Raw genomic sequence first — 14,339 nt, forward strand, 5'->3', positions numbered from 1 at the left:
TTATTCATGATTATATATCTTTGTACTGGATGTCAATGACGATTTATATTCGTGTTTGAACTGGATGTCCCACTATTAAGGTAAAAAATACATTATTTGGTTTGCAACAAAATCTTTCCTTTGCTAACCACATGCCTATTAGTATTTAGTGGCTTTAGTAGTTAGAATCTTTTATTTAGCTGGCAGTATTGACGCTAGCTGTATTGCAGTAGTTGGCGTAATGAAGATTTTTGTGAGGTAAGTGCTTAATGAAATGTATGGGTTATTGTTGAGATTTCTTTTTAGTCAGGGCCATTCTTTTGAATTAATTATTTGAAGTCAGGTGTTCAGTTTTCCTCAGCTGCTTCAGAATCAAATAACGTAGAAGTTTCATCTTCTCAGTCATTCAACAATTTAAGTACAGACACATTCATTTTAAAAAAGAAGTTTCAATAGGAATTGAGGATGTCCTCAGAACCAAAGCGACAGGCATCATTGGTGCCGACGTGAGCCAAAACTTGCAGACGACTGCACTTTGCAGCTTCGACAGCCGCAGGCAGAGGCCCTCCACATCTCGGATGAGGCAACAGACAACACACCGAGTGCACAATGGAATTCCTTCATGACTCGGGCGCTATGAACCAAAGGGGCTCCATATCGTTCCTAGCACTGGATCTGCCGGTAACTAATAAAACCCTCTTCCCGTGTGCCTATTCGGACTCTGTTAAGGAGTGGCCACATGTCCACTCAGGGAATAAATGGGTGAGGCCAAACCCCGAGCCTCCACGTTGCCTCTCCGGGGTGATAGCGCAACCCCAGTGTTGCGAACACTGGGACGTGGCCCGCCAGCACAGACCATAGGCAGAGCAACTGACACCTGAGGTGCCCCTCGCGATACGCCAGTTTCTTTTCTGCCGCCACACCCTGAGGCTGCAGCCTGCAGCCGGCCAAGCGTGGCCATAATTGTCTTCAGCTTTCGCGAACTGCATACAGCTCCTTCTACGTCCTCACACAGCACGCACAGCCCCTTTCCGGAGGCTAGCAGCTGACTGAGCTGTGGTCGATGGTTACTGACCGTCCGAAAACAAATGGCGACTGCATGAATGTACTCGTTACCATGCCCCTGAAATACAAAAATACACAGTAAACTTGATTTAAAAAGAGAGTAATAGTAGTAATGTCCTATCAACTTCTTCTTGTCTATTAATAGAATGTGCTTACGTAGAGTTTGTGTTTCACGTATGAGATGCAGTTTTTGGTGGAGCGGTGAGAGCCGAAAAAGTAGCGGTAGGCACCCAGAGTGCTAACGCACCATGGGGAGGTTGTACAGCATGAGGGCGAGCTGACAGTCCGCAATGACTCCTCCAAACGACAGGTAGGTGCCCAGCAAATGTATTCCGGCGTGACGTCACTGTGTGGCTTGGGCCAGCCTTCGCAACTAAGTAACAACACTAGCAGACCCGTCCCCCATTAGAAAGGCACAAGAGTGTATCATACCAGCAGAGGAGCGATTACCCTTACTGTTCGGCTCTTCTACGAAAACACCTTTGTTGAATGAAACTTCCTGGCAGATTAAAACTGTGTGCCCGACCGAGACTCGAACTCGGGACCTTGCCTTTCGCGGGCAGTTGCTCTACCAACTGAGCTACCGAAGCACGACTCACGGCCGGTACTCACAGCTTTACTTCTGCCAGTACCTCGTCTCCTACCTTCCAAACTTTACAGAAGCTCTCCTGCGAACCTGGCAGAACTAGCACTCCTGAAAGAAAGGATATTGCGGAGACATGGCTTAGCCACAGCCTGGGGGATGTTTCCAGAATGAGATTTTCACTCTGCAGCGGAGTGTGCGCTGATATGAAACTTCCTGGCAGATTAAAACTGTGTGCCCGACCGAGACTCGAACTCGGGCACACAGTTTTAATCTGCCAGGAAGTTTCATATCAGCGCACACTCCGCTGCAGAGTGAAAATCTCATTCTGGACCTTTGTTGAATGTTTGACGAATTCGCAGAAGACGGGAATAGGGGTCACCATTTCTGCAGATATCTATCTTTTCATCCATTCTGAATGCCAGTAAAACATTCCGACAGGTTTCTTGTGTGCCGTTTTCACCACCAGGTGTGGAAGCGACACGACAGTCGGATGGGGGCAATTTTGCCACACACATACAGAAAGAAACGTCCTGAAACTCTAGAAAAACAAAATACAGTTTTCAGTACTTTTCCTTGCGGAAAGACCAATCATTGGCTGGGCAGAAAACACGCGTTCACGACGGAGGCTCAAGGCCCAGAACTTTCACAACGGAGCAAGCTGACACACACTGGATACTGGAGTGGAAGCTCTGTTTTGCTGAATCTATGGTCGAAGTAAAACTGCAAACTAACAACAATACGAGGGTCGCTCAATAATGAAGGCAACGCATTTTTTCCTCGGCCACTTTCGGTTGAAAAAAATGCGGAACCTGTTGTGGGTCATCTTGAAATATTTCCGCTTCAGCCGTTATAGTCTAGAAAGTTCAGATAGATGGCGGGGCTACACGTAGCCTTCAAAATGCTTCTACACTTGGTGGTGAAAACGACACACAAGAAACCTGTCGGAATGTGCGTCCCTGCCGGCCGGGGTGGCAGAGCGGTTAAAGGCGCTACAGTCTGGAACCGCACGACCGCTACGGTCGCAGGTTCGAATCCTGCCTCGGGCATGGATGTGTGTGATGTCCTTAGGTTAGTTAGGTTTAAGTAGTTCTAAGTTCTAGGGGACTTATGACCACAGCAGTTGAGTCCCATAGTGCTCAGAGCCATTTAAACCATTTGTGCGTCCCAAGCAGAGCGCATCCACTGAGGTCCTCCTTTTTTTTTTCGGAAAACCAGAGAGAGTATCGCACATATTCAAAGACGCTTGCACAATGTATACAGAGAACTGGTAGTGAATAAAAGCGCGGTAAGTCATTAGGCGAACCTTCTGCCACCATCGCGACAAGGTCGTGCAAACCTTCCTCATACACTCTATGGACTGAATTTCACTGCTTCGATTTCCACCTGTTTGGACCAATGAAGGATGCACGCTGCGGGAAGCAGTACGTGTATTATGGGGAGGTTATTGATACAGCAGGACGTTGGCTCCAACGTCGACCAGTAGAGTGGTACCGAGATGGCGTAAGACACTGAACGAAGATTATGTTGAAAAATATTATTTTGTAGCCAAAAAAGTGGGGAATAACATGGTGTATTGGAAGTCTGAATAAAACCACCCTGCTCACAGAGAAAAATGTGTTGCATTACTTATTCAAAGCCGCTCGTACTAATGGCTGAATCTTGCCATTGGCATACATAGCTTCTTGGAACGAAATCCCGCCCAGAGCAGATGCTGGGAGGGCGGTGCACAGTAGACTTTCTGATACAGTTCAGGACATTCCACTTGAGAAGCAGACAGCGCGGTGTTCATTACACTCCATACGCATTACAGTCTTGGACTTAGAAATGGAGACATGCGAGGCGACATCTGGAATTGCACTGGTAACAGTCTGAATTCTGGTGACCTCCACCGATACGTCTCTAGCCATAACGCTTGTGTGGTGTCACCGCCAGACACCACACTTGCTAGGTGGTAGCCTTTAAATCGGCCGCGGTCCGTTAGTATACGTCGGACCCGCGTGTCGCCACTATCAGTGATTGCAGACCGAGCGCCGCCACACGGCAGGTCTAGAGAGACTTCCTAGCACTCGCCCCAGTTGTACAACCGACTTTGCTAGCGATGGTTCACTGACAAAATACGCTCTCATTTGCCGAGACGATAGTTAGCATAGCCTTCAGCTACGTCATTTGCTACGACCTAGCAAGGCGCCATTACCAGTTACTATTGATACTGAATCATGTATAGTCAAGAGCAACGTTCATCATTAATGGATTAAAGTTAAGTATTCCACCAGCTACGTCTGTTTTTCTAAATTCTAATTTCCTTGTCCTGTTCCAGACCTCGCGCCAACCTGCGTGAGCTAAAACGCGTGCCTTTCAGCTTCCTCTAATAACCCGATGTTGGCTCTCCTGCCAACCCACAACAGTCTGGCCACAGTTATACGGCAAGATCGTACATCAGCTTCGGCAAATTACGTCGCAATAAAGTTTGGCTCTTGCTAATCTCAAGTAAATTCATACAGGCTGAGCATGATCCGAGTTCACAGCTGCTGCGCACACACATTTCTTCTTCTTTCCCTCGATCATGCAAGTACTGTATTCACGCAGCTTCCATTACTTTTAATGAATCTGTTACGACGTGGTTTATCATTGTCGTAAGTAGTTCCATCAGATAACCTTCCCAGACCATTAGTGTTCTTTCTCTTGCAATCGATTTTATGTACCAATTAAATGTCCTTTAAGTGGGTAACTAAAAGTTGTGATTTTTTTCTATTAATCGGTGCTCATACAATAACTTGTAGTAAAATCGCGATTTACCTGAGTTCAAAATGGTTCAAATGGCTCTAAGCGCTATGGGACTTAACATCTGAGGTCATCAGTGCCCTAGACTTAGAACTACTTAAACCTAACTAACCTAAGGACATCACACACATCCATACCCGAGGCAGGATTCGAACCTGCCACCGTAGCAGCAGCGCGGTTCCGGACTGAAGTGCCTAGAACTGCTCGGCTACAGCGGCCGGCATTTACCTGGGACATGTATTTAATTTCTCACTTATGAGAACAATCAGTATAAAAACTACGGAATTGTCGGTAACTGGAATTCAGTGCTAGGGCCACAGTATTATCAAATTATGCCAAATTTTATTCCGTTCCATAAATTAATTAGGCATTCAGATTTCAAGCTCTGACCTGCCCCTCTTAGGAGGTCCAGTAGACTCAAATCTGACGCACTAACACACGACATTTCGCAGGCTGCATTATGTTTCTACGCAAAAGTCGCTTTTATGTCCTAAGCTGCGATTGGTGTGTTTAATTCTGTTCGTGGTGTTGAGCGTAAGTGTTGGAAACTAAATAAAGGATAGCAGCAGATTTGTACATGCGTTCATGGAAGCATGAGCCCAAATTGTTTTATATCTTATGTGGAGCTTATGTCGGATCTTCTCTTTAGAGCATGATCATATTACTATTGTAACAATTAATTTACATGAAATACAGGATAAACCTCTCTGCTGTTAGCATCCTGCTCCGTATGTCTCATATCACAACACATGCTCTCGCAAAAGCTCACATGTTGCGTGACAAAGTATTCACAGAGCTGCTGACGAACTGTACCGCAATCTGGTGACGGCGAAAAACAAGATGGGGAATCCAGACCACCAGTCGAGGACGTCATAACCATATTAACATTTCCATGAGTATTTCCAACATCTCAGGCGGTAAGCAGTTCTAATCGGTCCGCGTCAGTCTATTAGACCCTCAGAAACAACAGTTTGCACAACTGGATCTACAGGCCGTTGCATTTCTTTGAATAGACCTCCATATCCCGTTTTGTAAGAGCAAACATCTTCCCACCTACGTTTTATTTATGAAAGCTTCAGAGAGTCTCACATAGTGACAACAGCTAGATGCAGTTTAAAATTCTTAATAGATGGCCACTACTACTACAAACGGCTCTAAATTATTGAGAGAATTTCGCATTCAGGAAATATTTTACCGCATTCACATAGTGATGAGTTTTTCGAGCTAAAACGGCGAAAGAAGTGGAAATGCGGAGTAATGGTACCCTCCCTATTCAATCGTCTTCATTTCCGCGCAGTTAATTGTTTGCTATGATGCTGTAAAATTATTGTTATGGCTTTTCCTTAAGTCTAACCGCCAGCAGCCTTCCATCATACAAACAGTAATATTATCAAATTGATGCAAAAGGTTGAATTGTGGTTTTGCAGTAACACAATAGTGGGCACAGCTCTGCATTCATTATATACGAAGAAGAGCGAACCAGTTTGCTGAGCCTTCACATTCTTTTTTAATTAGGTTTTATTTATATACTTTATTTGTACGGATCACACAGAAGAAATATTTTTATAGTTCGCAATCGCCATATACTTTCGCTCTTCGCACGAGTCACAGATGCTCTATTTTTACTGTATTCCATTGTACTATTGTAATATAATTTCATCTAGCTATCTGTACTCAGACGAAGAGTAACGTTCACGTATTTTTTTAACCGTGTCTCTTAATGGTGCTTTATTTCGTCGTTAAGGTTATTTGTGTAATGCTCGTCTGAAATGTCACTATAGATCCACCTAAAAAGCATTTGTTCTTGTCTGTCACAATATTCAATTGATCAAATAGCTTAGAACTGCGTAGCAAGCATTTAAGAAGTACGGGTTGGTTATAGTTAAACTTTCACTACCTGAGTGGACCTCCAGAAAAAACGAATGGTCGTAGAACAGAGAAACTTGGAGTAAACATTTTTAAGGACATGCGGAAGAGAAATAACGAATGAACCATTCAAGGAGACACATTTTAATTTCTACATGAGAGGGTAATGATTGTTAATTGAGTCTGCGTTTACGGTTGAGGTTACAAATGGTGCTTACACAACAACTTGGAAGTTCGTATGGATACCTGTTCACATCTGTTCGCAGTACTTTTCGAACGGTAGACAACAGAATATTTAGATGTCGTGACGCAGCTCGTACACTGATTGAAGGTCGCACATTTCGCCCAACATTCTCAGTCATGGCAACAGTAACTTCTTCAATAACCTGGAGCACCGCTCTCCGTCGGTCACTCCCAAGAGCAATTCCTAATCGCCAGTTAATTCGTACTTCCGTATCATGTTCTTCGACACCAGTGCGTAAAGAGGACTTCTCTGTATTCCTTTAATGCGTCGATTTTCGCATACGCACTCGTGGTCTAGGGGTAATAAAAAGGCTGAGTGAAAAGATCAACGATAAACTTGAACAGGTTTCATGTGACGTCCGTCCCGACCAAATGCAATGAACAATAGCGAACAAAGTGAAAAGAAGAAAAGGGGGTGGGGACTGCCAACGGACAGGTGACCACGAGAAAAAGATTGAATAACCAACGAAAGGATAGCTTTCTACGAGTCGACGTGAAATGTCAGGAGTTTAAACATGGTGGGAAAGCTATAGAATGTTAAAAGGGAAATGCTAAGCCTCAGTCTAGATATAGTGGGGTCCAGTAAAGTGAAATGGAAAGAATAAAAGGATTTCGGGTCAGATGACTATAGGATAATATCAACACCAACAGAAAATGGTATAATGGGAGCGCGATTCGCTACGAACGGGAAGGTAGAGCAGAGAATTGGGTACCGTGTACAGTTAAGTGATAGAGGTGTTCTCTTCAAAATCGACAGCAAACCAACACCGACAACTATAGTTCAGGTATACATGCCGATGTCGCAAACAGAAGATGGAGCAATGGAGAAAGTATATGAGGATATTGAATGAAGGGAGATGTAAATCTTGTAGTCGTGACTTACTGGAATACGGTTGCAGAGGATGGAACAGAAGAAAGGGTTAAGGGCGAATATGGAATTGATAGTAGGAATGAGGGAGGAGGAAGACTGATTGAGCTCTGCAATAGATTTCAGATGATAATAGTAGATACTCTGTTCAAGGGTCACAAAAAGAGGAGGTGTACACGGAAAAGGCCGGAGTGTACAGAAACATCACAGTTAGACTACGTCGTGGTCAGGCAGAGATCCTGAAGCCAGATATTAGATTGCAAGGCAGGTGCAGTTATAGACTCAGACCACCATTAATTAATTATGAAGATTAAGAGAATCGTCAGAAGGAATCAATGTGGAAGGAAACGGTTTGCTCAAGTACTGAGGAATGAAGAGACACGTTTGAAGTTCGCCAAGGATATGATTACTGCAGTAAGGGACAGCAGAGTAGGCCGTTCAGTTGAAGAGTAGTGGACGTCTCTCCAAAGGGCAATTGTAGACGCTGGAGAGACAAACATAGGTACTAGAAAGGTAACTGGGAAGAAACATTGGGTAATAGATGAAATACTTCAGTTGATCGACAACAGAAGGAAGTACAAAAATGTTCTGGGAAAGACAAGAATATAGCAACATAAATCCCTTAGGAATTAAATAAATAGAAAATTCAGGGCAGCCAAGTCGAAATGCCTGCAGGCAAGATGTGAAGACGATAAAGAAATGGTCGTCTGAAGGGATGATTCAGCATATAGAAAAGTCAAAACAATCTTCGGTGAAATTAAAGGCAAGGGTGATAAAATTAAGAGTGCAAAGGGAATTCCACTGTTACACGCAGAGGAAGGAGCAGATGGGCGGAAAGAGTACACTGAAGGCCTCTACGAGGGGGAGGACTTGTCTGACCACGTATTAGAAGAAGAAATTGGAGACCTTAATGATGACATAGGGAATCCAGTATTAAAGTCAGAATTTAAGAGAGGTCTGGAAGACTTGAGATCGGGAAACGCATAAGGAATTGATAGTTCTCCATCGGAAATTCTAAAATCAGCGGGGGAAATGGTAGACAAGCGACTAGTGAAGTTGGTGTGTAGAATCTGTTAGTGTCGAAACACACGATAAGACATTCGGGAAATTATCATCCACTTACTCCCGAAAACAGCAAGGGCAGATAAGTGGAAAACCATTGCACAAACAGCTTAGCAGCTCGTGCATCCAAGTGGCTGACAAGAACGATGTACCCCTGCGGCAGGCGCGCTTAAGATTGTTGCGTCAGCGGGCGCGTGCGGCGCTTAGTGCCGCCTACATTTAAATACAGAAAAAAGGAATTTTCTGCTGGAATTAATTATTTATCGTTTATAACATCATTCTTAACAGCAAATTTCATTAAGATCTGTATACGTATATCCAAGGTACATGGGAAAATTAAAATTGTTACAGAATATCTGACATACGTTTTCAGGATAATTCTTAAGCGCTACTTCAATAACAAATTCTAAATAAATTATAACCACAGATATGATTCGATTGCTTACCATTGTTAAGGCAAGTTTTACAAATACGTGTAATATGTATAAAATCTTTGTGGTAATAATAAAGAATAAGGCAGTCAGTAAATACATATGAAGAATCACACACTTTCTTCCTCCGGAGGAGCTCTGCAATCATTACATGTGACAACATTGTGGCAATGTTGCTTGCAAACGAATCTTTTGCAGCTATTGCAAGTGACAGTAGTTTCATTTTTTTTACCACTACAAAGATGGCACCTCCCACACCTTCTTACCATCTCATCGTGATTGGCGGGAATTGTTTGATGAGGTGACAGAAATCCTTGAATATCTCGTGGTAGAGTAGAGAGCTGAGCCCTTCCTTTCAAATGGAAGTTCACCAGAGCCAAGGCCAGGTTTGTTAGGTAGGTTCTTCTTCTGAATCTTTTCTCTGGATTGTTTGCAAAAAACAAGACCCGGGAATTTATCCCAGCGATATACAGATAACGAAAAAACAATGCTAACGGCCATCTTCTTGTGGTCCTTTGTGTAGAGTAGGATGGTTGGTTGGTTGGTTGTTTCGGGAAAGGAGACCAGACAGCGAGGTCATCGGTCTCATCGGATTAGGGAAGGACGGAGAAGAAATTCGGCCGTGCCCTTTGAAAGGAACCATCCCGGCATTTGCCTGGAGCGATTTAGGGAAATCACGGAAAACCTAAATCAGGATGGCTGGACGCGGGATTGAACCGTCGTCTCCCGAATGCGAGTCCAGTGTGTAGAGTAGGATGTACACATATAATCCACGGTATCGACTCCACCTTTTGTTGCACTGTAGTCCAAATTTACAACAGACTTGCCTGTAGCGGTGTCGATTTCAGCAGTTTCAGGCATTGACGACAGGAAAAGCACAGCATAATTCCTTTTTGTTTGGCACGAAAGAAGACAGAAGTCAACTTGAAATTCGGAAAGACAATTTCCAGTTTCTCTCTATCTATTGGGGAAAAATTCCGGAGGAATTTCCTTCTTGTTCTTTTTCAATGTTCCAGTGAACGTTTGCCCATTTTCTAATAGATGCTGGGCTACAGGGTAATAAGTAGTTGTCTGTACTTACATTCATGTGAGTTCCCTTGATTGTTTCAACCAATCTCTTCACAATATCCATTGGCTGATTAGATGCAACATATGGTCCACGATTCTGTCTGCCGCAGTACACTCCAAAATTAAAAGTATAAAATGTCTTGCTATCGCACAATGCATACAACTTCAATCCATACTTAGGGGGCTTATTGGGCATGTACTAAACAAAACCACAACATCCGCGAAATGGGACAAGCATTTGGTCTGTGGTTGTGAACTCCCCTGGACTGTAGTTATTTCTGCAGTTGTTCAGAAATGCTGAGTGGAGATTGCGCGTGGCAGCAAGTTTATCAGTTGCTAGTCGATATTTTCTTGTAGAAGTATCGTCAAACCTGAGTGACCGGAGCAAGAACAGAAAGCGCTTGTAGCTAAATGCTGCCCTTAGAATAATCATTCCTGTTCCATTTGATGCCTACAGTTCTAATACATTTGTGCGTCCTCCTTTTCGTACAGCAATGAGAAACAATGCTCCTAAAAGAGCCGTTATTTCAGAAGCAGAAGTAGTTTTGCAATCTCTAGCCCTTGAGTAATTCACTGATGATTTCTTGTTATTTATGTACTTGTTTGTGTTTGCAACGAAATAATCAATTATCTCAGGATCAAACAATTTGAGAAAACTTTCAATTTCAGTTTTAGCTTCTCTACCATTGCGTTTCGGGCCAGGTAGGATTCTGATTATATTCTTACGTTTTGGTTTCCCTGGTAGTGCTAACGGATTATTTATCCACAAAGTTTCTTGGTCCTTATCAATATAAAAATGGCAGTCATCATGTGGCATCCCTTTCACTTCATTCTCGTTAATGCATGACTGCTCAGATTCGCTGGAATGATCTGCAGTTACAATTATTTCTGCTTCCTCATCGCTGTCAGAGAAATCAGCGTAATCTTCTTCGTCAGATGGTTGCAGAAGAAGACGCTCAACTTCTTCTGGTGTTAGTCCTTTCCTTTGTGCGGGCCTGGGAGACAATAAAATAATTCTAATACCAAAGCAATGTTAATAACAAAATCATCATTCACCCACAGAGTTGTAAAACAAAGCTTCTAACCACCAAAACATTCGACAGTGGTACGGCTACATGTACTTACATTACCGGGCGCGTGCGGTACGCAGTGCCGTCTCGGTGCAGTCGTCCACTTCACAGGTGAGCCACAGCTGTTACGGTGGGTGTAATGACGGCGCAGTAACGCAGTTTGGCGCGTGGCTAAACAATCGAAGCATATCTAGCACCACTGTTGTGTGCTCGGCGCGCTGACGTAATTATTGAACGAAAACAAAATTGACGGCACTGTATGCTGCCACGCGCCTGCCACAGGGATACAGAAAAATTGAAAAGGAAATTCAGGATTAGGTAGTCGATGATTTGCCTGACCTAAGGAAAAGTAAAGGCATCAGAGAGGCGGTCCTCAAATCGCTATTGATAATGGAAGCAAGGTTGAGGAAAAATTAGGACGCGATGATAGCAATCGTCAAAAATGAAAAAGCTTTCAACAGTGTAGAATGGTGCAAGATGTTCGAAATTCTGGAAATAGGAGTAACCTATAGGGGAAGACGAGCAATATAAAGTATAATTGAGTAGGCTTCCGCGGTCACAGTCATTCGACATAAAAGTTTTCTGGGTATGGTAGCTCGTCATATTGTATAAAACTACTGCTGGAGAAAACCAGCGCTTCAGTCAAGTTTGCAGCGGCCTTCTTCTGGGTCTACTGGTGCGTTCTAGCTATGCAGTGTCCTTTATATTTTGTTATTACTGTTCACTGCGCATGCCATTACGTCTTAATTTTAAAAAGATAGTTCATTTCATTGGTCACTTAAGATGAGAGCCCAAAGACCGCAGTGTCAACACGAGACGCGAGCACTAGCGAACTGCCGCCGCGCGGCCGACGTCCAGCATTTGGTAAAGAGGAGCCAACTTCTCATTCGCCGGTGACCACCAATCATGGCACATAATACAAGACGACAGAGGTTACGTTCTCCCTCCACCGCAGTAACCATTTAAATTAAGTTCCCTCTCCTTCTTCCTTAAGTGACCAATGAAATGAACTACCTTTTTAAAATTATGACGTAATGGCATGGGCAGTGAACAGTAATAACAAAAGATAAGGGACACTGCATGGCTAGACCCTGAAGATAGTCGCTGCAGCCATGGCCGAAACGTTGGTTTTCTCCAGGAGTAGTTTTATACAATATGACGCGGAACTATACCCAAAAAACTTTTATGTCGAATATACAATATGTACAAGAGGGAACAATAGGACTGGAAGACCAAGAACGAAGTGCTCGGATTAAAAAAAGTATCAGACAGGTATGCAGTCTCTCGCCACTACCGTTCAATCTAGAAGACATCGAAAAAACAACGACGGGAATAAAAGAAAGGTTCAAGATTAGATTAAAATTCAGGGTGAAAGTATATCAATGATAAGATTCACTGATGACATTGCTGTCCTCAGTGAATGTGAAGAAGAATTATGGGATTCATTGGATGGAATGAAGTCTAATGAGTACGGAATATGGATTGAGAGTAAACCAGAAAAAGACAAAAAGAATGACGCAGACATGTGAACAGCGAGAACCTTAACGTCAAAATTGGAGATCGCGAAGGAGTACCTATGCAGCAAAATTGTCCATGACGAACGAAGCAAGTAGGACATGAAATTCAGGCTAGCAGAGGCCAAGAGAAGTCTACTGGTATCAAACATTGGCCTAAATTTGAGGAATAAATTTCAGACGACGTACGTTCGGAGCACAGCATTGCAAGGCAGTGAATCATGGACAATGAGAAAACCGGAACCGAAGAGGGTCGAAGCATTTGAGATGTGGTGCTACAGAAGAATGTTGAAAATTAGGTGGAGTGATAAGTAATGAAGAGGCCCTCTGCAGAAGCGGCAAAGGAAGGAATATGTAAAAACCACTGATAAGAAGAATGAACAGGATGATAAGACATCTGTTAAGGCATCAGGTAGTAACCTCTGTTGTACTAGAAGGAACCGTATAGCGTAGGGGAAAACAGAGATTTGAAATTCAACAAATAATTGAGGCAGAAGAGGTGCAAGTTCTATTCGAAACTGAAAAGGTTAGCGCAGGTGAGAAAATCCTGGCGGGACACATCGAACCAGACAGGAGACTGCGACTCAAAAGCAAAAGAAAAGTGAAGGAATTACGACATAGTAGTTCTGAAATCTGCCTCCAGGAGATAAATGTGGCTGCAAAGCACTATTGAAAGTTCTGAACAATAATGAAAGTGACTGCTTGTTTCCCTAAGCTCTTCGATATTTGTGGTCTATGTTTGTGGTAATTCGGAAGATGAAATACCTCGTGTCTTTGTAAATAATGTAAATTCTTTTTTTTTGTGCCTGTGGAAAGTTTGAAATCGCAAGGACGGAAGCTTAATCGTATTGTAACGAAGATTTACGACCTTTATCGGGCGCGTGATTGGCGAAGAGGACAAGAAGTGGGCGCCCCGTATACTCTGTGCGTTACGTACTACAATCCTAACCTGCTGCTTAAGAGCGTCATGTCACATGCATTTTTCCTGTTCCTATGATTTAGAAGGAACCTACAGATCACACAACGGTATGTTACTTTTGCCTGAGAAAAATAGATGGAATCGCCTACGTATCACAGTGAAGAACTGAGGACAGCGATACCTCCTGGGAACGAGACAGTAAGTGAAGACGAATACACTGACTAAAGCACGGAAGGCAGCGATGGAGAGATGCGTGCCGACCCAAAACCGTAAGACCACTGCGAATCAAATGAGCCGCACTTTCTGTCACAAGGGGACCTCAACGACCTTGAGGTTGAAATTTGTCGAAGTAATAGGCAAGGCTTTTAGCTTCACGATTAAAAGTGTGGAATCTCCTTCTTCACGATGCGAATATGAGTGTTTATTGTGATAGTATGCTGTTTTTTCTGAAAATTTCTCGAAGGAAGGTAGCATGTTTTTTGTAATCATAATGAGTCTGTTATGAAGACATTTGACCATGATTTCAGTGTAAATGAGTGGCTCTTATTCGAGTTAGAAAGCACTGTTCCTCATTAACGGGAAAAAAATTCCTTCTGTTTCTATTACTCATGCTGTGCGGCTGGTCATGGCGGAGGTTAGAGACCTCCCTCGGGCATGGGTGTGTGTGTTTGGCCTTAGAATAATTTAGGTTAAATAGTGTGTAAGCTTAGGGACTGATGACCTTAGCAGTTAAGTCCCATAAAGTTTCACACACATTTGAACATTTTGAACATCTATTGCTCATGCACAGAGAGAAATTCCTACAGCCACTCACACTCATCCCGTATAACACAAACGACGTATATGTCTAGATCCCACGGTAATTGCAACTCTTCTAGGCATAAAAC

Source organism: Schistocerca cancellata, chromosome 5, assembly GCF_023864275.1.
Source record: "Schistocerca cancellata isolate TAMUIC-IGC-003103 chromosome 5, iqSchCanc2.1, whole genome shotgun sequence".
NCBI lineage: Eukaryota > Metazoa > Arthropoda > Insecta > Orthoptera > Acrididae > Schistocerca > Schistocerca cancellata.